Source organism: Tasmannia lanceolata, unplaced genomic scaffold (assembly GCF_043159265.1).
Source record: "Tasmannia lanceolata isolate RefF3 unplaced genomic scaffold, GAP_Taslan_0.1 ptg000018l, whole genome shotgun sequence".
NCBI lineage: Eukaryota > Viridiplantae > Streptophyta > Magnoliopsida > Canellales > Winteraceae > Tasmannia > Tasmannia lanceolata.
Window position 1 is genome coordinate 47,802,434 of NW_027518695.1, and position 27,147 is coordinate 47,829,580.

Here is a 27,147-nt window from a genome sequence, read left to right on the forward strand (position 1 = left end):
TTCTGAAAACAGTTTTCTATGGCAATATTGGGCTTAAATGAACGAGAAAAAATCAGGGATTCCAAAGGCGAAAGAATTATCGGAGTCGGATGCCAAAATCTCCGGAAAACGACATTTTTCCGTTTTCGAGAGAGTTCTCTTTCCTCACCCTCTCTCTGCTCTCACCACACGTTTTCCCAAGCTTGGGAAAATGTGGCTTGTTTCCTCCTCCCCTATTGCTTAGAGATTTGAAATGATTTTGGGCTAATTTTACAAACTTTGGAAAAGAGGCATGTGTTTCAAGCTTATTGGTCAAAAGGATTGCCTAAAACTAAAAGAGGCAAGTGTCATATTCTAATTGAGTAGGGAATCATGACAAATTTCCAGCATGCACTCCTCTTTTGGACGTTTCTAATTGTTCTTGATTTAATTCTTTATTTGCAAAATTTTGTTGGGACACTTGGCCTCATCTTATTTACTTCCCTTTGCTTCCTAATTTGTGCAAACAATCTCCACCACACAAGCTCCTTCTATTATAGAAGGGGATGTATTTTGGGCATCTAACCCATACGTTTCACAAGTTTGGGAAAGGAATTCTCTAGATACTTTGATCTCATCCCTTTAATCCTTTCTAAATTGCCATCTTTTTAATCTCAACCATTGCTCCAACATAGCAACTCAAGGTAACCTTCACCTATAAATACCCCCTTTATTGCTCCATCTAAATAAAAAAAAAGGAGAGAAAAAAAAAGAAAAACATTCGTTCACCCTCTCCATTGCCAAAACCCATCAGCCTTCTCCATTCTTCAATTGCTCGATACTTCGTTTTGGCCATTTCGATTATTATCTCAAATTGGAAATCAATATCAACGAAGGAATCTACTCATTATTGGTGGGATCTCATTAAAGGGATCCAAGGCAACAAAGGTTCGACATCAACCTCCGGAAAGAGGTAGGCCAATTTACATGTATTTTTCAAGTTATCATACTGAAATTTACATTTTTTCTTTTTCTTTGCATATCTTTTATTTTCTCTTGTTGTTCCCGATCCCTCTCTACTCTAAATCCGCATTCGGATATCCCTAAGCTGCACCATAAAGCCGCACTCCAATCCATGCCCTAAGCCACACCCCTAAGCCGCACCCCTAACCTAACCTAAGCCACACCCTTAAGCCGCACCCCAACCCATGTCCTAAGCCGTACCCAAAACCTGCGGCCTGCTTGGCCTTGACCCAAAACCCCGGCTCATTCGGCAACCTAACTCAAGCCTACCCATGTCCAACCCGAGTCAAACCGGATCCAACCCGGACCTAACCCATGTCCAACCCGAGTCAAACCGGATCCAACCTAACTAAACCCGAACCCGAATCATGACCACACCCCATACCACTCAGCCATAAACCAACCCAAAACAGCCCCTCCCTTGTTTTACCGACCAAAACAGCCTCTCTTGTCCCTTGTTTTATCAGCCCAAACAGCTCACTGGATTTTGGATTCCATCCCCAAACAGCCCACTGGATTTTAGAATCCACCTCCCAAACAGCCCTCTGGATTTTGGAATCCATCCCCAAACAGCCCACTGGATTTTAGAATCCATCTCCCAAACAGCCCACTGGATTTTGGAATCCATCTCCCAAACAGCCTATTGGATTTTAAGATCCATCCCCAAACAACTACAAGAATATAAAATCCAACCAAAAGTTACCCTCACCTCCAGTCTAATCTGACCCCAAGCCATATCTGATTCCAAACCCCACCCAACCTAACCAAACCCAACCCAACCGACCCCTAACCCAAATCCAACCCGCCTTACCCAAGTTCAACCCGAGTCGATCCGAGTCAAACCGAGTCAGCCCAGTCCAAAAGCCGAGTCAACTTGACCCAACCCGTGTCAACCCGGGTCCAGCCCAAGCTAACCCGAGCTCAATCCGAGTCGACCCGAATCAGCCCAAGCCAACCCAAGTCGACCCAGGTTCAACCCGAATCAAGCCAACCCGGACCAACCCGGTCCAGCTCAATCCGATCGGTCCACCCCGGACCTAACCCGAACCCAAGTTGACCCAAACCTCTCGGCCTACTTGGCTGTAACCCAAACTCGCAGCCTACATAACCTTAATCCAAACCCCCATCCCATTAGGCTCAATTCGATTAGACCTGAACCCATGGCCAACTTGGCCTTGACCCAAACCCAAGCCCTTCTGGTTTTGACCCAAACCCGATGGCTCCCTTGGCCTTAACCCCACCCTATTCGGCCTTGCCCAATACCCTGAGCCCAACCCAAGCTGCGCCCAAGCCCAATGTAAGCCGCATCCCTAGCCGCACCCAAGCCCAACCCAAGCTAGTTGCACCTCTCCATGCTTCCCATCCCAAGCGTGTAACCCATTCGGCCACAATACCTCTCCTCCTCCTAATTCATTCATACCCCATCAGACCTCATAGTTATACCCTCTTGATGCCCATCACCATAGCCCATATCCATACCCCATATCACAACCCCTATACACTGTCTTATTGCAACAGCATACCCGAACCCATATTAGATCTCAACACCCATATATCTATCTAATCACCATACATCCCATGTTCAGATTACCCATCCATAACCCATACCCATCTGACCACTTACACAAATCCAATCACTTGCACACATTCGGCCGCCCATAGTCACCTAAACCAAGTTGACTCACCCTTATAAACCAAACCAAGTCTCACCGAGTCGCATCCCTACATCCAAACAGCAGCTTACTCCCCACCACCTGCATCCAAACCGTACCCATTTACCTTCCCTGCAACCAAACAGCACTCAGGAACCATTTCCAGCAACCAAACAGCAGCTTACTCCCCACCCCTGCATCCAAATAGTACCCAAATACCTTCCCTGCAACCAAACAACACTTAGGAACCATTTCCAGCAACCAAACAGCACCTTTCTCCATCCTTCTCGTTCCCCTACACCCTTCTTCATCCCTTCCATTCCCCTATTCACCCTTTCATTTTCCTTAAACCCTTTTTGCATGTTAGATATTTTCTTTTACTTAGTTGCTTGATTAGTTGCATGTTTAGATCTCTTTAAATTATTCTTATCGTAAGCTTAGAATCACATGTTAGTTGTTTTGCTTTTTAGTATGCTAGTTGCTTTCTTTGCATGATTAGTTGTGTTTGTTAAATTTGGAACTCAAAAGAATTCAAAAATCTTAAAAGAATCTAAGAACTTATAATCGTCTAAGATGAAAAATCCCAATCATAAAATTCTAGGCTCTAAACTTAGAGACCGCACTCTAGATTTTCAAAATAGAATTCTTAGAATCCAAAGTTCACAAATATACTAAGAATGTAACTTAGGTCCATTGCATTAAATCTAGGTTCATATAGCATAGGTCACTCCACTTCAAATCAACCAACCTAATTCAACTCAAATCAAATCTCATCAATCTTAAAACAATCACGTAGGCATGTCATGTAGTTGCATGTAGGATGCACTCCTGGCCCGCATGAGTCTAAACTGTGAACGACTAAAAGAATTAGAATGCATTTAGGTTAATAAAGTTCACATTCACCCCATTTAGGAAATGCATTGAAATTAGATCTTAGGATGCATGTCACATAGTTCACACATTAACAAAGAGTTGAATGAGCCATTTAAAATAAATTTAAAAGAGTTAGCTTTTAGAATCGAAGACCGATTATCGGGCAGGAATGGTGCATGTGGTGGATAACTCCCCATACCTTCCATTCTTGTAACCAGGTAGCGAGTCTAGATTTCTGGTTAATTACGGGTCCTAGATCTCACATCTAGGTGGCAGTCTCTTTTGTGTGGAATTCGGATTGTCTTAGCGATCCCAAGTTCACATAAAAGATGAATTAAAATCAACAATTAAAATGCACACGCCAATCGCGTGGGTACGAGAGACCAAGAGAGAGCGTGGCAGCTCGCGCCCCACCCCTTTCGCCGGATCGGGTCCCACAGAAGGATCACTGCATGGATTTGATTTATCTTGATTTGGATGGTTACCGTGGTGAAACGGACTTACCCTGGAGGGCTAACGCGTCGGAACGAGTTTGCTTTGGTTTGGAAGGGCTACCGGAGCATTTGACTTGGTTACGGATGAACTTAAAAGTCAGGAGTTGGCCTGATGAGCGAGTGAGCCAGGGCCAATGAAATCGACCAAGCGAGCGGGTGAGCTTGTGTTGATCAGGGATTGGTCTTCCGAGCGAACGAGCCAAGGCCACACCTTCGACCAGGCGAGCGAGTGAGCCAAGGCCAATGGAATCGACCAAGCGAGCGAGTGAGCTTGTGTTGATCAAGGATTGATCTGGCGAGCGAATGAGCCAAGGCCACACCATCGACCAGGCAAGTGAGTGAGCCAGGGCCAATGGCATCGACCAAGTGAGCAAGTGAGCTTGTGTCGACCAGGGAATGGTCTTGCGAGCGAATGAGCCAAGGCCATACCATCGACCAGGCGAGCAAGTGAGACAGGGCCAATGGAATCGACCAAACGAGCGAGTGAGCTTCTGTCGATCAGGGATTGGGTACAAATTCCGTCGGGGGATTTGGTTGTAAACTCTGCTGGGGATGGACTGAATTCGAATGACTCCTGGGGATGATGCCTCATGGGGCTTTTGCTGGTTTTGAATGCCTGGTTTTGTCACAAACTCTGTTGTGGACGTGGGTACAACCTTTGCTGGGGATCTGGTTACAAACTCCGCTGGGGATTTGGTTGTAAATGCCACTAGGGATTTGGGTACAAAGTTCGCTGGGGATTTTGGTACAAAGTCCGCCCGGGATTTGGTTGTGAACGTTGCTTGGGGGTTTGTGTACAAAGTCCGCTTGGGATTTGGTTGCAAATGCTGTTGGGGGTTTAGATACAAAGTTCGCTGAGGATTTTGTTGCAAATGTCGTTGGGGGTTTTGGTACAAAGTCCGTTAAGGATTTGATTGCAAATGCCGCTGGGTATATCATGTTGGAGAGTCTGGGAACAAACATTCTTTGTTAAAAGATTAGGTTCAAACAAATATCTGGGGATGTCAGGTTTTGTGATAATAGGATCTACGACAATATGTTGTCTCAATCCTGGTGAGGAAGACCGTTCGAGTTCCTTGGATGCCGTAAATTGGCTGAGAGTTAATCGGGATTGATTCTGATGATAGTGATCCTGACTATGTTGAGGGAGCCGATGTTATACTGACTGATTGGAGAATTGATTCTGAAGGGGATGTAAACATCCATCAATCAGTGTTGGAATCGGTCGTGTTTGACCATGATTTGATGAATCCGTTAACAGAAGGATCGCTGGAGCAAGGGTTCTCATTCAGGGAGCACCTGACAAACATTTGTTTATCTTGTCTCTACTGAGGAGAAGGGCTACGGATGGAAACCAATTGCCTTGGAATATTCCCAACAGGGAGTGAATGCTAATACACTCAGCTGAGGAGAGATCGAGACGATTTTGCGCCTTGGATTTGATTTTGACTTGGTGTGAGACTCCTTTGGAATGATTGGACTCTGCCACTGATGATGCAAGATATATTGGATTGTCTCCAAGGGTCTCGGAATCCTTATGGAAAAGATTTTTGGGAGGCTTGGTTGCCTTGAGCAGGCTTTATACAGACCTTGCGGGAAAAGATACACGAATCCTCGGTTATCCGGGTGCAGAACAACTCAACTATGTTGGGAGGACACTGAATAAATGTGCTTGGAAGACTCAGGGAGTGCCCAAAGAGTTGATTGATCTATCATTGAAAAATTCAGGGAATCCACGAATGAAACATCAGTGAAATGAGCTAAAAATGGTTGGATTTGATAGTGAACTTGCTAGAGCATTACCATGGAGAGAGGCCAACTGAGGGATCTCGAGGGTCAAGGAGGTGTTCAGTTTCCCAGCCGAGAGTAGACCCATCGTCTGCCTTAGATGTAATCCAGGATCTTCAGGAGCAGGGTTTGACAGACCTTACTGATGAACAATAATTTTTTATTCCCCCAGTTGGGGATGAGATGTATTTTATCTTCTGGATTGATCAGACATACATTTGATATATGGATCAGCTTTTGATTTGTTTGCTTTTAGCAGCAGTTGTTTCTGTTGTTGTATTGAAATAAAGTATTTTTGTATAAATAATCATCTGTTCTAGATGGGTATTTATACAAAAATACCCCTAGTGTAGTTCTTTAAACAACTTTGGTTGAAAGTATTTTGCATTATTAGCGAAGGCTAACTTGATTTTGAGCATTTTGCATTATTAGCAAAGGCTAATAATGCAAAATGCCCCTGGCATGGTTTCTTTATGATTTGATCATGCATTTTGTGTTATTAGTCATATTTCTATGACTAATAATACAAAATACCCCTAGTGTATTTTTTCCCATAGACAAGAGAAAGCTAATACAAGGTAAGAAACGAGGATAGCAATTTTGATGTAATGACAAGACGGTTCTTTCTTAGCGCTCCTAATCACGAGGTTACGTCTTTCTGAACATTCTTTTCTTGTACACGGAGTACCAAACTGAATCTTGACCTTCTGAGACCTGTACACAGAGGACTGAGCTGGATCTTGATTTTCTGTACTTGGAGTACTGAGCTGAACCTTTTGAGAAAGGAGAATTCGCTGTGTTTTCCTTCGAAGTATGATTACCTTTGCTAGGGAAATAACCTGGCTCGGGAAAATGAGCTTCTCTTTTCTGAATTCCCATGTAGCGAGGAAAAGAGAGAGACTCGATTTTATTGAAACAAATGCTTTTGATTTATTTAGGTATGTCGAACCCTAGATAGATGAGTTTAAATGTTATTACGAAAAGGCAGTGTTCCCTGCCTCTGGTTTTCAATCATGGTCCAAAGACCCTTTAGATAGTTTGAAGTATTAACTCATCTTGTTTGGACCAAAGAATTTTTCATCTGGTCATTCGAAGGTATGCCTTGCCAACAATTAAGTTGTCCTTTGCGGATTTTCAACTTAACGTACTGTTTGTACCTTAACTTTTTCTAGAAACATGTTTCTGGGTTTGTTTCTACAGGTACGATGACCCTAAGTTTTGCCTAAGCTGCCCTTTCAGGTTTTCGACTTAGCGGATCTTCAGATCTTCTTGTTCTGGATATTTGAGAAGACATGTGGGGATCCTGAAAAAGGTTTGTTGGTTTTACCAACGGTGACCGAACTTGAAATGATCAGGTTGCCTACCTACCCTAAGGAAAGGTTGGGATCAGGTCTGCGTATTTCGAGGCTTTCTGCGGGGGGAACTAGTTGGGTGTTTGGCTTTGCCAAATGTGACCGAACCTGAATTGCTCAAGCTGCCTACATACCGTAAAGAGGGATTGTGATCAGGTCAGCGTAGTTCGAAGCTTTTCTGTTGGGAAAAGGATCGAAGGGGGATGATTTCTGTTGGCTTTGCCAAAAAGAGTGACCGAACCTAAGTTTTGTCAGGCTGCCTACGTACCCCAAAGAGGTTGGGATCAGGTCTACGTAGTTCGTGGCTTGAAGGCATCTTCTAAGGAGGTTTAATTTTGTAGGTGAGTCATTTTGGATTTAGTCAGCACATGGAGGCCTTTGATTCTTTTGATTTGATCGAGGTTGGTATGTTGGAAATTCTATCTCCTTTTCGGTCAAGAAGTCTGACGGCTTTTCCTGACAGGATTTCATTAACGATGTAGGACCCAGACCAGTTTAGTCTAAAACTTTACCTTTAGATCGAAGACATGAGTTCGGTATTATCTAAACACCATATCCCCCTCTCTGGAAGTTCACGGCTTAGCTCTGCATCTTCAGCAGGTGCATCGATCAACTGTTCTTTGCGACAACTTTGTCTTTGACAAAAAAATTTAGAGTAATGTTCACGACGTCGAATTCTGACGAATGGTTGTCAGGCGACAGCTGGTGACAACTTTAAGGGAGATGACAAACAACCCTTGATCTTTTTGAAGGTTTCTTTGATATTTAGTGTTCTACTGTTTGGATAGTCATCATTTGGACAACAACGAGTTTTTCCATCTTTCTGTGGTATTGGAATGATGTTTGCTACTCATTTGAGATACTTGAAGATGATTGATCACTTCTTCTGTGATTTTGAGGACCTATTGAGGTCTTGTTCTTCTGAGCTTCTGCCTTTTCGGCTTGTCTTCTAGGAAGAGAGGGATATGGTGCTAGATAATTTTCTCACTTAATTCTTGCATATCTTTGTAAGACTAGACGAAGGCTTCTTTGAATTCTTTTAACAATTTGGTTAATTCTGCACGCTCTTCAGGGCATAAGCTTTTGCCAATCTTAATCTCCTGAAGCAAGAATTCAGTGCCTATGTTAATAGTTTCAAACTCATCTTTTAAAGGTTTTGCTCGATACTCCTCCTCTCGTTTGAGGAGGGTTGTTCATTATATTTTAAAGCATTTACTTCAGAGGACTCGAGAGACAAAAGTGAGTACAGAGAAAGTTCTTTTATTGATCTGTAAAATATATCAGAAGAAGAACTGAACTGACTGACGCGCCCTTGTCGGGCTCTTTTACATTTGAAGCTTTTTCAAAAGATGAGTCAGAATCGAAAAACGAGTCTGACTCAGAAGACAAGAAGTCTGTATCCGGAGGAATAAGGAGTGAGATAAAAGTATCCAGCCAGTTGGAGAGTTCTGTGTTTGCCAGCATCAGTAATCATTCTTTGTGGGGAAAAACACAAATGCTCCAAGCTTTCCTGCTTCCAGCCATGACCTTTAGAAGGTTATATCTACCCCTGATGGGATGACGAAGTGTTTTTTCTCGAGAAAGTCTTGGATAGCATGCTTCAAGGCGAGACATTTATCGGTTTGGTGTCCCCTACCTTGATGGTATTTACAGTACTCTCTGTTATTAGGCGGACGAGGTGTGAGCAAGAACAACTTCTTTTCTCGGAGAAGTACCCTCATGACAGTAGAAGGATTGGCAGGCAAGGGAGAAAATTCCCTTAGAGGTTGTTTTTATGATGGTAAGCCCTCGGGGTGCATTGCTGTGTTGCCAAATAACTGGGGTTCGGAAGCTTCTGTGACTTCCTTTGCCGTGTTAACTTCTTTAGGTGCAAGGGGTGTCTGAATAATAGTCTCAGGAAAAAAGTTAAGCATCATCAATCCATCTATGAACCATGTGGGCCTCTCTTTTGCTTTCAATGTCTATAAAGCACTTTAGACTTCCAAAGCAATGAACGACCATGTCACGCAGGGGGAGTAAGGTTTTGCTGCCTTATCCCAATCCTTTCCTGTAGAAAGAGATCCAATATCGGCGCTACCGGTTTTGCAGATCCTTAATGTCCTGGGATGGGTCCATGGGTTCTGCCATAGGGGTGAGAAGAGTTGGAGGATCAGAAGAATCTGAAATTTCTATTGGAGAGCTAGGTAGATCCAACGTTTTCTCTAGATAACCTTGGGTACGAGACCAGGCTTTTGACTTCTTGGATATGAAAGTTTCAAATGTAAAAACTTTCTACCTGCATATGGGAATATATACACTAGTTTTTAGAATTTTTCTATGCAAGGAAAGAATTATGCAAACAATTGGAAGAGTATAAACAAAACTTTTATTTATATGTCTGAACAATTTTCACAATTTGTGCAACAAGGCCTGTGCTAGCCTGATTTCTAATGACAATTTTACAAAACTTTTGCAAAAAAAGGAGAGAACAACTTGATATCTTCTATATAGAAGCAGTCCATGGGCTGGTGATTATGAGCTAAGCACACGGTAGCAGGGTGCTGGATGGCTTCTGGAGGCTTTTTATCCGAAGGGATGTGTGACAGGAGTGCGGAGTAGTAATCGGAATGTATCCTGTCAGGGGATTGTCTAGGGACAAGGGATAGCTATGGGAAACTTTAGACATATCCATATGAAAAGCAGAGTTTGACATCCTGTGAAAGGGAGATGAGGATACCAAGAGACGCTGTCTAACAAGTATGGAAGGTATTAGGTTGGCATCTAATGGCAATTGGTCCACAATATTGAGAAGGGTAAGAGAGGCTACAATAGATTCCCGACATAGAAGATACTTTGTGTACACACCAAATATATGGGCTTCTTAACGTCGTTGCTGGAATGCTATGTCTTCTAGGTCTCCTTCTAGGATATAAGCATCAATAAGCCTATATATGTAAAAACCGTTTGAGGGTCCTCGGGGTCTTATTCTAGCATGCAAATCAGCCGAAGATATGTGAATTTGCTCATTCTAAACCAAGTTCGGGATAGATGATGGGTTTGCTTCACAGGTACTGCATAAAAAGGGTACAAAATTTTTCAAAAGTGGGACACCCTTCCTGAAGACCAAAGCGAAAGACATAATACCGGGGATCCCAGTATTGAGTCGCTGTTTTGAGAAGGTTCCAATCTATTTGGGGTGGTCTCATGCGAAGAAAAGGTTTGCTCTTGTTAAGTGAGATGGCTGAACCAGGGGTAGCTTCTTGACTCATCCTAACTTTGTATCCATTCGGACATTATATCAGCAGACATGGTCTGTTCCGTACAGAAGATAACAAGGAAATTTTCATACAAACAAAAGAGTAAATACAATACTTATGCACATACTTTTTTTTATTCACATTTCCTTTTTCTTTTACACAGGGGCCTGTAACAGGCTATTTACAAAGCAAAATTGGTGAAAGAAAAGAAAACACGGTGTTCTCTGCCTTCTGTGCGGGTTTATCAACATATCGAGGGCGGTGGTCCCCTAAAGGACATCTCTTCCTCGCAAGGAATAGTAGTTGATTGCTATGGGGAATAGTAGTTGATGGCTACTTCATTTGCATGTGGGATAGCGAGCTCATGAGTGGACATAGTCTCCCTGTTCTTCTATCTGAAAGCAATGGTCTTAGCAAGATCATTAGAGAATCCCCGCGGAGGAAAGAAACAAACGATTGGTTCGATGACCTCTTGCTTGGCTCCATATTGATGCATGATACGCTTTGGGATGTAGAAAGAAGTGTTGTTCAAACCAAGGAGTTCTACGAAGGAAGATCCAGGTGTTGACATGACAGTTTGACAATACGCACGAATTCTCCAATAAATGTTTTCAGATTTTAGGCTAGACATCCATGCATACCAGTCAGATACTGTCTCCAGGTGTTGAAAATGGTGCTACTTACTATAATTGTAAATGGAAACTTTTAACCGGGTACCTGGGGTGGCGATGTAAAGTTTCAAACAAAGCCAGATGTATAGAAGGATTGGAAAGCCTATAAACTGACGGGCAGGATTTTCTTGGACTTTGTCTAATCCATTCAGAGTTTCAGCTAGAATGATAGGTACAGGATTGGCTTTTTCAGGAACCTGATCCAATACATTAAGAATACCAAAGGAAGCTTCGCCGGAACTTTGCCTTGTGAGGTATTTGGCATATACGCAAAATAAGAGAGCCTTATGCCGAGCTGCTTGATAATCAAGATCATCCATATCTCGAGCAGGAGAAAAAGTCTCAATTAATTGGTTAACGAGAACTCCTTCTGAAGTCATGAAGTCTGAGGGGTCTTGCCCTTGGTTGCAAAAAAGTGGCTTGACTCGTTGAACATAACCCGGCCTAACAACAGCTCTGACAGAGGGTCATTCCTCTGGTACCCTGAATAAGGTACATAATTCCTCATAGGTGGGACAGATTTCTTCTAATCCGAAATGGAAAACATGGTTGTCTTTATCCCAGCACAGAGCAGCAGCTCTGAGAAAATTCCAATCGACTTGAATGGAAGGGAGTAAGGGAAAGTACTGCTCGAAGGGTTTGGTGAAACACCGGCGAAATCAAAATTTTCGACGATATAGAAGTTGTGAATCCAATCATCCAATTCTTCCATGCGGTCCATGATCTACCTACACGAAAGACAGAGACCAAAAACACGGTAAAACATTTGATTTTGTATTTTTGTATTTTTTTTTGTAATTTTTACAAATTTTCTTAAATTTTAACAGAATTTTGACAGATCTGAACATGTGAGGGGCTGAAAGTGAGGTCTATCTGCGATCTGAGAAATGAGAGGACACCCCTGAAAGATTGAAATTGATCAGGATTTAAATAACCCTGATCTCGAGATGATAATTGGACAGAGGTCCGACACTTTGGCCGATAAAGGTTTGGCTGGATATACCTTCTCACGAGAAAGCATATTCATTTGAATAGAGCCCTGGCACTTTGATCATGAAGAAAAGTCGGGATAGGGTTGTCTTCAAAAGTGAAGGCAACATGACCTGGGTGTGACTCTTGAGCTACGGACAAAACACTGGTCAGAAAAAAGGGGCACCTTTCCAGAGAAAGGTGAAGATAATTTGGACAGAGTTCTACCACTGTCTGACCATGATAACTGGTCGGGACGAGTCTAACCTTTTGGAAAGACTGACTTGAATTTGAGCAGAGCTCGGGTACTGTGACCATAACAATGGTCATGACATAGGTATCTTCGTACCAGAAAATGGGTAAATTTGGGCAGAGCTCCACCGCTACTGACCGTAACAAAGACCTGGAAAGGGTGTATACTTTCAGAAAAGGCTGGCTTGATTTGAGCAGAGCTCGGGTACTATGACTACGACAATGGTACTGACACGGTTATCTTCGTACCAGAAGATGGGTTGATTTGGGTAGAGCTTCGCTGCCACGAACCATAACAGATGGTTTGGAAGGTCTATCTCTGTGTGGAGAGATGAACTTTAAACATGGATTCAACCGAGATAACATGGATTTAACCGGGATAGTTTGGACAAGCCTACAAATGGACTTTTCAGAAAGACGGATTGGAAATTTGGGCGAAGCTCGGGTACTGTGACCATAGTAATGGTCATGACAGAGTTATCTTCGTACCAGAAGATGGATTGATCTAAGCAGAGCTTCGCCGCTAGAAACCTTAATAGATGGTATTTGGAAGGTTTATCTCTGTGTGGAGAGGTAACCTTTAACAGGGAATTTTGGGATTGTTTAGAACAGGTCTAAAGATTGATAGATTTGTTTGAATAGGGCTTCACCGTCTTGACTATAATGATAGTCAGGATGGAACGAAGTAAAAAAGCAGTAGAGTCTTACATGGTTGAGACCAGGTTGGTCTGGATATTTATTTGAGCAGAGCTCCTCCGCTTTGACCATAATTGATATGTATATGATGATCTTTAGTAAAGTATGTGAAAAATCATGATAAGTTACCTAAGTTTTGGTATGTGCATCTTTTCTATGTAATAAAGATGAGTTTTGAGAAAGTTTAAACTTTCAGAAAATCTGAATCTAGGATGAAGTATCTTAGGTATAATATTAAGGGAAATTACCTCTTTCTTGATTTTGTAATTATATAAAGGAAAGTTGTGAAATAAGTTTTGCCTTATATATACTTAGACGAAGTAATGAAGCAAAACTAATGAATAGGATGTTAGCAGGAATCCTAGTTAGTGGGTAAGTTTAACCAACCTCTAAATACATCTTGTTGTAGACACCCCATTTTGCTCTGTTGTAATCAACAAAGAAGTTAGTGTTCTTGTTATTAGTCTTCTTCAGTGTTTCCCATTCCCGTGTCCGTCCCTTATGCTTTCTCAATCTTTTCGATCATTTCCGCAATATTCCGTATTTTTCTTTTTGCTAAGTGTTGAGAATGGTTATGCAGAAGAATCCAAGCCAGAGGAGAATTCGGACCCATTCGGTGGGCCCGCATTGAGCATTTATTGAATTTGGACCCGTTCGGTGGGCCCGCATTGAACATTGGTTTAAATTCGGATCAACCGGGGGGCCCGCGCATTGTTTTATTGAATAATGAGTTTTGAACCTACTTCGATCCAGTGCATAAAGATGCCCATCAAGGGAATAGTCAAGATCTCAGGGAGGTCGTGTTAGCAACCAATTTTTGTTGTGATTATCAAATGAAACTATTTGGATAATCCTTGGAAATGATTTTTGAGGCACAACTTTATAAATTAATGGTTTGGATCATCCCACGGAGGCAATATTTGGAGGATACAAGTTATCCACGCCATGGCATGTCAAAGTGAACGGTTCAGATCAATCTTTGGGAATAGTTCGGGGGGGGCCCAACCAATTCATATTGCAAAGCGGACGGTTGAGATCATTCTACAAAGATGGTTTAGAGGAAACATTTAGCTTGGGATGTGGCCCATCCAAATGGACAGTTTTAGATCATCCCTGAGAATAAATTAGGAGTCACCACCAATTTACTTCGCAACATATTGTTTGGACGGTTATGATTAGCCCATAAAATGACTTGCGAGATACAACCAATTCGCATTATTGCCTGTCATTTAGACGGTTCAGATCAACCAATGGAGATGATTTAGGGCTCGACCATTTTACATTGTGGCTCATCATTTGTATGGTTCGGATCAAATGGATAGGATGGTCAAAAAGGCAAACACACGCGTGCATGGAAACTAAGAGCGAGGAATATAAGTTTGAATTCTAAAAGCAATATATGTGGGACCTACATGGACTTGATGACATTCGGTGTTTCCTTGTTGCTGAAATAGCAACCATTCTCGTGAAAAGATAGAATTGCTAAATGGACAAAAGCTATATTCGGTGCAAAAAAATCCGTTGCTTCTAAAAAGAAAGAAAAATAGATAGCAATTACAGACTGGAAGGAGAGGAAAGGGGATGATGAAAATAGAAGGGAGGATGGGTTTCTATAATAAAAATAAAATAAAATGGGCAAGCTGAGGGAAGAAAGGGATTTGGACGGTGGCTCTGTTTTGGGAAAGAAACGGAAGAAAGCTCTGTTAAAAAAAAAAAAAAAAAAAGAATGGGAAGGGAGGAGCAGCGTGGGGACATCGACTCTCACCCGAATATCTCCGAGCGTCCGCGGCTCTCTGTTTCTGTGTCCTACACCCTCTAAACCTCTCTCTCGGTATTCTCTCCCCAAGAGCAAGCATTGAGTTGTTTTTTTTATAAAAAAAAAAGAAACAAAAGGGACGAAAAACAGAGCTTCTGTTCTTCCTCTCCCCATCTCTCTATCAGTTTGGACATCTCTCTATCTCCCTCAAGCCCTCTCTCTGTTTTTTCTCGGTTTTAAAAAAAAATAAAAATAACAGAGTCTCGGTTTTTTTCTTCAAAAAACCGAGACATCTCTCTCTCTCTCTTACACTCCCTCTCTCCCCCTCTATCTCTATCTCTCACACTCTCCTTGCCACTCTCCATCTCTCCATCCCTCTGATCTCTATATTTCTCCCATTCCGTCCACATCTTCTGTTACAAGGAAAAAAAAAAAACAAAAGAAAGAAAAAATAAATAAAAAACAGAGCATTGCTTTTTTTTCACGTTTTTTTTACCCTCTGTTTTTCCTCATCACATTCTATCTCTCTCCCTCTATCTCTCTTTCGTTCTATCTCTCTCTCTCTCTATCTCTCTTTCACTCTCTCTCTCAAGTTCTCCACACTACTCCCTCTCTCAAGCTCTCCACAGCACCCTCTGTTAGGGGTCTCTCTCATTGTTAATCCTCCTCCGTTTCTCTATCTATCTCTCAATCTTGGTTTCTCTTCTTACATCCCTCTCTATCACTCTACTACTCTCTCTCTTTATCTGTCTCCCCATCTCTCTCTCTCGTTCCCCATCAACAGAAAAGAGAAATATAAAAGGAAAAAAACAAAGAAAAAGAGAAAGAAAGCGGAAGCAGATCGTGCGGCGGCGGGATTTTCGGATTTTTCGGCTCTCAGACTCGGCAGAGATCTCCACCATAGGTAAGTACACTGTTCTCGAATTTTCCAAAATTATTTGGTATTTTTTTAGATTTTTGCATGATTTTTAAGCATTTAAATGATTTTAATTCAATATTAAATGTGCGTGCTTAAAATCATGATCTGCATGAGTGTTTCAATTCCGTTTCGTCTCGAAATTTAATACAATGTTCTACTTAAATGGAGTAAAATAACTATCGAATCGGATCGGACATTGGATCAACGGTTTTTTAGAATTTGAGTGAAGAGTGGTATTTTATTGAAAATAATGGCTGAGTAATTACGAAATTCGAAAAAATAGCCAACTCAGGATGATCTATTTTTTGGAATTTGAAAATTTTCTTGTGTTCATCACATCAGAACAAGGTTGGAGGACGTTTTCCGGAATCGTAATTTTCTCGAAAATCATGTTTTAAAAATAGAAAACTCTTCAAAAATATCTTTTCGACGAAGAAAAATAAAATATATACTAAACGAATTCTAAAATTATTGAAATTTCGTGGGAGAATAATATAATACTGATACATTCTACCATGAATTTTTGAGAATTTTTGGATTTGGTTTAGTATATTATTTTATGCTTTTTGTGAAAATTACTAGATTTTGAGAGAATTTTTACAGACACTAGATCACAGATCAAATTCCCAAAATTTTTACAGTAGTCTTATATTCCATATTTCTAGTTTCTGTAAAATTTTCGAGTAATTTAGATCTTGTTTCATATGGGATGTAGTGTTAATTCATAATCTTGTCTGAACATTGAAAAATTCGAAACTGATAGTAAATAGTTTCCAAAATTCATGAAAATCTCACAGAATGCTATATTTAATCATATCTTATTTCTGTCGAACTTTCATTGAATTTAGATTTCTATTTCTAGTAGTTTCTGTGTTATTTTTGCAATCTGATTAATTAATTGTTAAATCAAAATTAAATATGAGCTTAATGTAAAAATCTGTAAAAATCTTTCAGTAAGCTACATTTCATCATATCTTGCTGCTGTAGAAGTTTCAACTCATTTCGAATTCGTTGGTAACAGTTTCACTTGTAAAATCACTCATATGTATAAAACTGATAAAATTCATTGAAAATTCGAAATTAATTAAAAATCTTCACAAAGCTCCTAAGGAACCTTAAATCTCTGTCACATATTAATTCCTTAATCCATTGAAACAAAAATCTTAGGATTTTTAGATTTCCCTGGAAAATGGCCAGTGCATCCATAACCATCCCAATTGCACTCGATCTTTGACAATTTGAATATTTAAGCTATAGCATATTGTTGGCTCCGAGGTTACTGTCCACGGAAATCCTGAGATATGCCAGGCAATAAGATGCTATAACCTAAGTATTAAATTGCACAAGGAAAGAGCGCACGATTCCCTTCCGTGGATGCCATTCTTGACTGAAAATTGGTGAACCTTAGAACCATTGGTATTCCTTAATTGCCCAGAAACTGAAAATCCTTGAAATCTGAAATTCATTAACTTCAAGAACTTGAACCGATTCATCTCGTGTCTCTCGAAACCGTTGGATTACGGTTTCCATCATAAGAACCATTAGAGCCCAATTTAGGAACACTGGTGTCAGGTCGTGTCCTAGGTTTAGGGAGTCTTAGGTTTTAGGGAGTCCTAGAGTTAGGAGTCCAGCCTCATCACAAACGCTTGCTATGGATAGCAACCGTACCATAGGTCTAGTTACACTAGTCACCCAGTCTTTCCCTAGGACAAGCCTAGTTAACTAGGATGTAGGTTAACCTGCATTAGTCTAAGGGACAACTTGCATTTAGATAGGATCACATAGCATCTTAGATGAAATCCTAGGATAATAAAATCCTCAACTTGAATTAAATAACTCCTCTTAAAACTGTTGAAACAGTCAATCCAGTCTAGGTGTCTTAGTTGAGTTAGGCATAAGTAGCTTAGCTTAGGTGCACCAAACTACGTCGACTTTGATCCCAGTGAGGCTTGGGTACGTAGGCAGCTTGGATGTCTGATGGCATACCAACCGCGAGTCGGTACCACAACAAATTGTGGTGTTTTGTATATTAATTTTCTTGTATATGCTTAATCAAATCACTTAGGATTTTCCATGAAATTAGAATTTTAGGAGAACTGTCACTTAGATTGAATCCAGACAAATAAAGTAATCAAGATACACATTTAGGATTCACATTGAAATTAGATTTTAGGATGCATGTCACTTAGTTCGCACATTAACTTAGAGTTGAATGAGCCATTTAAAATAAATTTAAAAGAGTAAGCTTTTGGAATCGAAGACCGATTATCGGGCAGGAATGGTGCATGTGGTGGATAACTCCCCATACCTTCCATTCTTGTAACCAGGTAGCGAGTCTAGATTTCTGGTTAATTATGGGTCCTAGATCCCACATCTAGGTGGCGACTCTGTCAGTCTCTTTTGTGTGGAATTCGGATTGCCATAGTGATCCCAAGTTCACATAAAAGATGAATTAAAATCAATCATAAAATGCACACGCCAATCGCGTGGGTACGAGAGACCAAGAGAGAAGGCGTGGCGGCTCGCGCCCCACCCCTCTCGCGGGATCGGGTCCCACACTTGTATACCCTTATAAAATTTGAAAGAAATGAAAACCTAACTTAGGTTATTATTTGTGTTAAGTACCTAAACATGTCTAAGAAGTTAGGGTATTGAGTACATATTCCTAGATATGCAAGCTTACATGCTTTAAGAAGTAGAACTTGATGTTCTATGTGAGGTCATAAAGTTGTTGACCCTTGGGTTGTAATCTTTTGAGATTAAATTCTCCTATATCCATCCATTCTAAAATCATTATAACAGTCTAAAGAGGAGAAACCCAATGAATAAGAATAAGGAAAGGAGAAATAAAAGATAATGTTATCTTGTTTTATTTAGTAGGAGAAACTAAATAATCTCTTGAACTTCCATCATGATAAATCTAAGAGTAGAGTCTGATCTTGAAGATTATAAATAGGAATTAATGTATCTATATTCTATTGTAGAATGAAGATAGTAATGAAGTAGACACTATTATGGAAGTTCTTTTACTATAAGTGGATCTCTGAAATGGATCAAGACCAAGATCAAGAGATAAAGGTCAACAAAATAATCTGAAGCAAGATGATTGCAAAAGATTTATAAAGGAAGCCAAGATAAATTATTTTGACAATTAGGCTTTGAATGCTAAGATTAAAAACTATGTTCTTAATCTCTAATATTCATGAGTAGTAAATGGATGGTCGAGATTGTATCTTGCTAGTAATCTTGATGGCAAAGTATATATAAATATATATTGAATGACTTCAAGTTTTTAATTATTTCTAGTCTGGAAATAAGAAATGAAAGTCATTGTATGTTTGCTTAAGTATCCAAATAGAATAAGAAATATTTGATAAGGTTGCTATATGCAATAAGTATGCATATAGCAAATCTAAAATGATAAAATTGTTGTCAGAATTAGATGACATATGATTTTGATGTTGACATTGGGATTATAGATGTCATAAGGAATTTGTGATCAAACTCTAACATTAAATTCGGTATTAAAATGCGAAAGAGTTTTACCATTAATAAAATGTTGGGTTATAAATTATTTGGTCGTGTTATGTCTCAATATAGAAAATACCCGAAGGTTCAATCATTTGAACGTACATCAAGGAATATAATTTTGGTTCAAACCCAAAATTGAAAAGTAGAAGAATTACTTTCAGCCTAAGTAAAACTATGTTGTTGATAGTTTTGTATGCTTTGATAGCTGTTAGACCTATTAAAATTAAAGCAGTATATAAACTTGTAGGTTTACTAGAAGTTCAGGTCAAGATTTTCAAATGACTGAAAAAAAAATTTTAACTATAGAAATGTCTATAGTTGGTATCCGGTAATGAATAAAGGATATGGAAATGCCAGTTAGATGACTGAGCAGACATGAATGAGTGAATGATATGCACTCATGGTGGGGGTATATCTCCTGGGTCTCTATAAGCAAGGATGCATAATTGATTCTATAGCGCCAAAATTCAATGCATTGGGCTTTTTGTATGGAGAGGCAAATTAGCTAACAAAATTTTAGTTTTAAATAAGCCAATGTTGTTTAAATTTCAGTAGTGGGTTCTTGCACTATTGAGGCCTTACAACCAAGTGGTAAGTCATGATATATGACTTAGGGTGGTTATGTAAAGCAGTTACTCACAGGTGGTGTGGTAACAATTGATTGTATAAGTCTAGACCAAAATCTGATTGAAAGATCTCGCGAGAAGTTTGGTGTTTAAACGCCATAAGGGGATGTGGTTAAAGCCATTAACCTATAATCACCAATAATGGAACCTCGACTCAACACTTGAATAAACATCAAGTCTTGAGTTCATTGAGTCCAAATACATCATATGGAGTGGTTGCAAGCACTATAATATAATTTTAATTGTCATCTCAAGGTAAAGTGCTTAGTACCTGTAACGTTTAAATGGGTAAGGCTGAGCAATTGGGCTCTTACTAGACTTATAACAAGATGTTGAAGTGTTTAAGTTACAGGGGCACTCTTAATAAGTCTACCTATGCGGGTGTGGGAGTGGTACCTCTTCCTATGAGACTTTGCTAGCCTCTAGAGCGGTCATGAAACCAAGATGTAGACACAAGGCCAATACATGTGTCGGCTCTTAAAAACTGCCTAATGAGATGAAAACTAGGGTGCGAGATATGTCCGGTTAGCCAAATATAATCGCTGGTTCAAAGATACATCTACTACGCAATTATGACTAACTTTGATGTTGTCACTAAGTGAAGGTAAAAATCGAGAGATACCTTCATTTATTTGTAAGGTTTTCAAGCCTGATGAGAAAAGAATCTTTGATTTTGAAAATGATGGGGGTTTGTTAGAGATTTTCAAAATATTTTGGGTAAAGTCAAAATATTTGAAATTGTTTTATCAAAATAAAAACAAAAATTAAAACAGATTTTCAAACAGGGCCGGTCAACCGCGAGTTGGAATCTGGAAATGTATATGATTTCAAGAAAGGTATGGCTGGTCGACCGCATGTAGCTCGGTCGACCGCGGTTCTTTGGATCGGAAAAAATAATAAGTCCAGTAGCATATTGGCGGGCGACCGCGGCTGCGCGAAAATCTATCCATTGGGAGAAAAATGACACATCTTTTTACTTCCAAATTTGAATCAATTCGTGTCCTTTTGCTTCCCAATAGTCATGGATGATTTCATACTCAAGGGACACTTTATAGATGATACAAATCGGTTATATCGTGAATATGTGCGATCTAATGGCCATTGTGCAAACCAATCTAAAGGGTACTTTGAAGGGATGCTTTTCACATTAAAAGACATCTATGGCTCTATTAAAAAAAAGAGCAGAAAATCTATCTTTTTATGGTTAGTTACTGCTGGATCTTTTCCCTCATGAAATTCCCTACTCTCTTGTTTTTAAAGGCTGAGTTTTATTCAGAACAGTGCACTAAATACTCTTTTTCTGCAGAAACAGTTTTAGTGAATTTCTATAAGGCTTGTAATTCTTAAAGGGCATTTTGGGTTTGATTCCTCTTGTGCAAAGCGTCGTCAAACATTTGTAGGATATTCCTACCTGGCTTCATTGTATCTTGGAGGCAATTCGTAGATCCCCTTTGCACACTAATGGTAGGGGCAAAATTTGTATTAAGGAAAGCGATTACGTGCCTTGAAGCATCACCACTTATTAATCTTAGATCTTCATCAACACCAGATCCCACCAACAACATCAACACAAAATACAGTAACCTTATTGATAACAATATCTTGGCGGATAAAAACTATGACTTAAAACCATGTACCATAGACATAATTCCATGATGGTTGTTCTAGCTTACAAATAGATTGCAAGTATGCTAACTGCACACTTCCTATCCAGTAGAGAATGAGAGGGGAGTAATAATCTACCTTAAGGTTAGCATTGTAACTAATATCATGCGATTTCACAAATCCCATGTATCGACCCCTCTATTTCCTTTATTTTCATAGGAGAAGAGCAACTTCATTACTGAAGTTAATGTATAGCTGAAAGCCTATTATGAAAGTAATAATTAAGGTAGCTCTCTTCTTGGGAAATATAGGAGCCCAAAATGGGATTTTGCAAAATTTCCTAGACACTCATCGTATAGTTTTTTATTTGCAACCTTTCCTTTGGTTGATTACTGGGGCCAGCAATTGATTTGTATTTTTTTCTATGTGCGTGTAGGAACTGAAATTCTACTTGTGGAACCAATTATCAGATCGTTAGAAAGACATTTCTGTCCGTATGCTGCTTCAAATTGTGATCTTTCCTCTTTAATCAAATGAAAAGCAAGGTATGATATCTTGACATTAAAAGAAGGAAGATGATATTTTCACCACACTGCAGTACGCATTCCCCACAATATAACATGAACAGTGGACACCCCAATATAGCGTGAACAGTGGACAACTTTAACTCTTTTTGACATCCAATCACGTTAAATGGGGGGCGAATGCGTACTAGGGGGGTGAAAATAGCATCGCCCTAAAAGAATCCCACATTAACTAAACATTGATTACCATGAAGAAACAAACAAGATTCCTCATGTATGATATTCTTGTGAAGATGTATTTTACATGAAGAGAAAAGTACGGAATGTGTATGATAGTTTTGAGAAATTACACATTTCGGGTACTTTTGAAAACAAGCATCAAACACGGGTGGAAAAAAGACCCTCAATCATTATCTTCAAAATTTTTAAAGGATGAGAACATCAATGCAGGGGGAGTGAAAATATCATCAAAAAGCGTTAAAGTTGCACAGTTTTCACGTACGTCTTTTGTGGCTTACAATGGCGACATTATTGAACATTTTATTATTTCCCACGTCTCTTTTCGCCTAGAATGCCGCCAGATTCAAGAAACTCACATCATTCAAAGATATCAAGTACGCCGCTGGATTTACGAGTACGCCACCGGAATATCGTGATGATGCCGAATTTTCTGGGTCAAACATGTATTCCAAATGTATCGAGTATGCCGCCGGAATATCGAATACGCCGCCGGATTCTAAAGAACGCCGCCAGAATATCAAGGGGATGTCGGCGGAAATAGAGTGTACGTCGTCGGAAATAATGGGTATGCCATTGGAATCTCATACAGAGAAGCGGTATTAGTAGAAGACCCCACCATTCCATATTGATGTCCACGTGTCGTGGATCCGACCGTCTATGCATATTGGCGACGGCCAAGATTTAAACGAACCCAAGGAACTTTGGGTTCAAAGAAAGATTTCAAATCCAAACCAAACCGGCTGTGTATAGAGGTGCCAGCGTTCCAAAAAGTTTTTCAACACGTGTCAAGCATCCACTCGTCTCTACTTAGTTCCAACGGCCAAGATAGAAACGAAGGTTCTGTCGGTTCAAATATACATTCAGACGAACCAAAATAAGCCTTGTTAAGCACCCCAATTTAATGGGCAGTAATGAAAAAGGAGATTTACGCTGATGTCAGAAGGGTATCAGGGTTTTTTTTCCACCCGATTTTGAAGAATCACCGGTGTTTGATGCTTGTTTTCAAAAGTAATCAAAATCCTTAATTTCTAGAAACCTAACACTCATTCCGTACTTTTCTCTGCCATGAATGCTTCTGTACTCGCCAAAGAAAAAAAAATTGCTCATCATCATTACCTTCTTAGGCGTTGAAAAATACAAAAAAGCATTAGACCAGATTCACACAGTGATGGCGCCAGAATCCGAGTTCGGATCGCGCGGAGGGTAGAGAGCCTCCGCTGGGGTCTGCAATCACAAATAAAGGGGTCAGGGAAGTCCAGGGTGGGTCCCAGACGACCACTTCGACACCCAAGTCAGATTCTGGACCAACGATATAAAGAACAACAAAAAATGGCAGAGGTATAATTAGGTTTACCAGGACCAATGTACGGGTTCTTTCTCTGATATCTGGGTGGGTGAGTTGGGGGCCGAGGGAGGGATAGGGCGTCCAGCGCCTCTTCCCTTTCTTGATTAAAGTTGGAAAACCTTACTGACGGTATAGAGCTTCCTCTAATGGCCTCATTTTTTAGAGTCGTTCATTTTCTTAGGCTGGATCTCCCCATCTTTTTTTCTTAGGGACTTCATGGCGTATTTATACTTTGATCTTGCATGCAAAGAGTCTTCATGGGGCACCACATAGACCTTTTCATCATTTCAGAGAGAAAATCTTCTTTTGTTGGATTGGGTTGCCCCGTGGTTCGACGACGCCCGTGGCTTTGTTGTGTAATCTTGCCCATAATCGTGATGATGAATGTTTTGGAGGTGGGGAGGTGACACCTGGCAAGATCACGTGGCCTTACCGTGTACTAATGTCTTTCCTAATCATGATTAGATTCTTCTGCCGTATGGGTGACACGTGGTGAGAGCCAACGGTCCCACCGTATTTATGCCCTATCATAATACCCCCCTACTTGATGGACCAAGGGAGTAAGTTCATTTACCCGGTCAAAGAATATCATGACGAGGGCATTTATGGGAGCCTTGGAATACGAGGGGACCTGCTGTTTAGTTTGGCGGTTCATTCCCCTGGAATCGAAGTGCCATTATGTGGCGCTAGTCGGTCATCCAAGAGGAAGGGGACACGCGTAGGGTGAGTCACATCGTTTTCTGACTCAAGGGTCTCTCTTTGGGTTTATATGAAGGAAGGTTTTTTCGCTTTACTCTTTACGAGTCTTCTTCCGTTTTCCCGCTTTTGTTTGACAACATGCCCAAATCCTTTGCCAGCTCTTCTTTGCGGGTCAAGGGCAAGGCCCCCCTCTCTTAGGAGTCTTCGAGTGACCCTGACTTGTATTCTGACTGTAAGCCCAAGGGTTCCCGCGGGTTAATCATTCACCTTACATTCTTGTTTTGATGCTAGCAAACTAAATTGATTAGCTTTTATTGACTAATATGTTGCTTTAAGGTGTTGTGTCATATACAAGAATTTCAGGTCATTATCGCCATTAGACATCTCAACTCAGCACATAGCTTGTGGATAAAGAAAGCAAGGAAAAAGGAGCTTGCATCTACACTGGAATCATCACCATTTGGAGATGATCAAGTCAAGGAGCTCTTCATGAAGATCCCATAAGTTACCCAGCAAGTGTCAAGAAGGAGCTTGGAGTTGAACATGCCATGGTAACACCTCATGTAGCTCAACATGCATTGAAGAGCTTCGATGACTACGTCATCTCTACCAAAAAGGGGCATCTGTAGACACCCCTATTTTGCTACGCTTTGAAAAGCAAGAGATTCGAATGTTTCATGGAGTCTTGAGTCGGTCTTCCGCATTAGATTAGGTATTCTTGCATTTTTTAAGGAGTTTTAAAGTTGATTCGCAATCCTAAAAGTCTCTAGGGGGTTCCATTGGCCTCCGGAAGATGAAAATAAAATTTTCGATCAAGTAGAAAAACCTGCTATTTTTGGAATTTCTCAGGGTTTTCGTTATTTTTTATTAATTTTTGCACTACATGGGTATTTTGGTCATTTCCAATACCATTTGACCCCCAAGTTGTGTCTGAGAAATCTTGAGTGATTCCATGAATTTGGAAAAACCTGCTAAATTTAGAACCACTCAGGGGTTTCGCTTGATTTGGAAATTTTGTGAGGCAGGGGCATTTTGGGCATTTTCAGGAGATTCAAAGTGATCTTGTTTGATATCACCCACCAAAAGGAGCCGTATTAAAAAGTTTCTATTTTTTTTAAGTTTGACCGCGAAGGCTTTCTACTTTTAACTTTTCCCTTTAAGGGTGAAGCAATTTGAGGGTATTTTGGTCGCATTTGGGTGCATAATGGTCAAATAGGGGCATTTTGGTCCAAAAAGTTATTTTTCCTAAAGATGATGTGGTTCGACCATATGTTGAGGGTGCACCATAAATGTCAATGGGTTGGTTTATCAATAAAAATTTTGAAATTAAAGGATTTTATTGAATTTTCTTTGAAAAAACCCAAAATACATGTCATAAGGCCCATTGGGCTAAAGCCCACAAGGTGAGGGTCCATGTGGACCTACCCATGTGGGTCAGCCACATAAGTGGGCGGCCCACATGGGTGGCCCACATGCTTGGGCGCCCAACCTTGATGAAGTGAGATGGATGATGACATCATAATTGGTTGCTAAAAATAAAAGAAAGGGCTAATATGATTAGGTTAGTAAAACGACCATAACGTTTTACCTTCTCATCCAAAAAAAATTTGAATATACTTGTTTCGAACCTCTCGAAAAGATATACAACTTTCTGGTTTACAACTTTTCTTGTTCTGCCCCTAAATAGGTCAAAAATGAGCTCCAATGTTAGGTAGTCTATTTTAGACGGGAATCCTTCATATATATGTTATTTCCATTGTGTGAGAGCTTCTAGAAGAGTCTTGAAAGATCTACCTTATGCAAAATGGCATGCCTTGCTTTGCAAGTAATCCTAATTAGAAGATAATCTAATTTAGAAAGTAAAAACAAAAGAAAGCTAGAAGGAAAATTTGAAAACTAAGACTCCTCGCATTAGAAGTTACCTTTTTCCAATCAAACTCTCACTTTTTTATAAATTGTAATGACCCAACCCTAGGGAGTCTTCTTGAATTTTCGTCCAACCTTGCTCCCCATCAAGGAAAAATGTCCACTTTTTCTTGGTGGTTTGGATCTCATCTTCCCTCTTCATCTTCTTAAAAACCCCATCTTATTTCTTCCATCTTTCTTCTATATACAACTTATTGGAGATTATGGGATCATTTATCGGGGTTTTCTAGCGTTTATAAGGGTGTGACAAAGCGAATATCCCGGAATTTAACACCCTAGAGACATGGATTCGCGATCAACGGTAGGTGTTCTTCCACTTTTCAATTCTTGGTTTAGAAAACATGTTTATGATGTTTTTTAGGGTTTGAATTTCGAATATGGTCTAAACGAATGAATTTTTGGACAAAATTTCAATATGTTTTAATATGAATCATAATATCATTAATTCCAGAATTTCAATGCAAAATTAATTTTTTTCCATTAAATATTAATTTTCTTTTCTTTTTCATTATAGATAGGTTTCAAGCTTGGTTTTCAAAGCAAGTTTTTGAAAACATGGTGTTTTTCTAAAACTCATATTTTCTGAGATGAAAGTAAATCCTAAAACCACCGGGGACTTGTTTATTTTTGTTTTATTTTTCGAACGGTAACCCAGAAAAGGGTTATTTCTCAACGAATAAAATAAAAAACATATTAAATCAAGTCAAAACAAGGTGAAATTTTGTTTCCAATCCGATTTTGATATTTTCAGATTACCCAAAAATTTTCAGAACTTTTGGAATTTAGGTGGTTCAATTTTAAATTATTTTAAAATTGGCTTATTTTTAATAAATATCAAATGATTTTGAAAACTCATGAAACTTTTCAGATCTTAATTGTTGACATAAATAGAATTTCTCATAAAATAAAATTAAAAAAATCTGTTTTCTTTATTGTTTTCTAATCAAAGCTTCGTTTTACGTGCTGTAATTCTTGTTCATATTAAAATTGATAGTTTTCTGAATTTTTCTTT

The 27,147-nt window shown here is 39.8% G+C and overlaps 1 long non-coding RNA gene across 1 annotated transcript; it reads left to right on the plus strand.

The window, feature by feature from the left end:
- Window positions 1-200: 200 nt before the first annotated feature.
- LOC143849794 (uncharacterized) lies at window positions 201-26,440 on the plus strand. The gene is made up of 3 exons (XR_013235870.1): window positions 201-931; window positions 21,838-21,946; window positions 26,336-26,440. It is a non-coding gene; the product is annotated as an uncharacterized LOC143849794 (long non-coding RNA).
- Window positions 26,441-27,147: the final 707 nt, after the last annotated feature.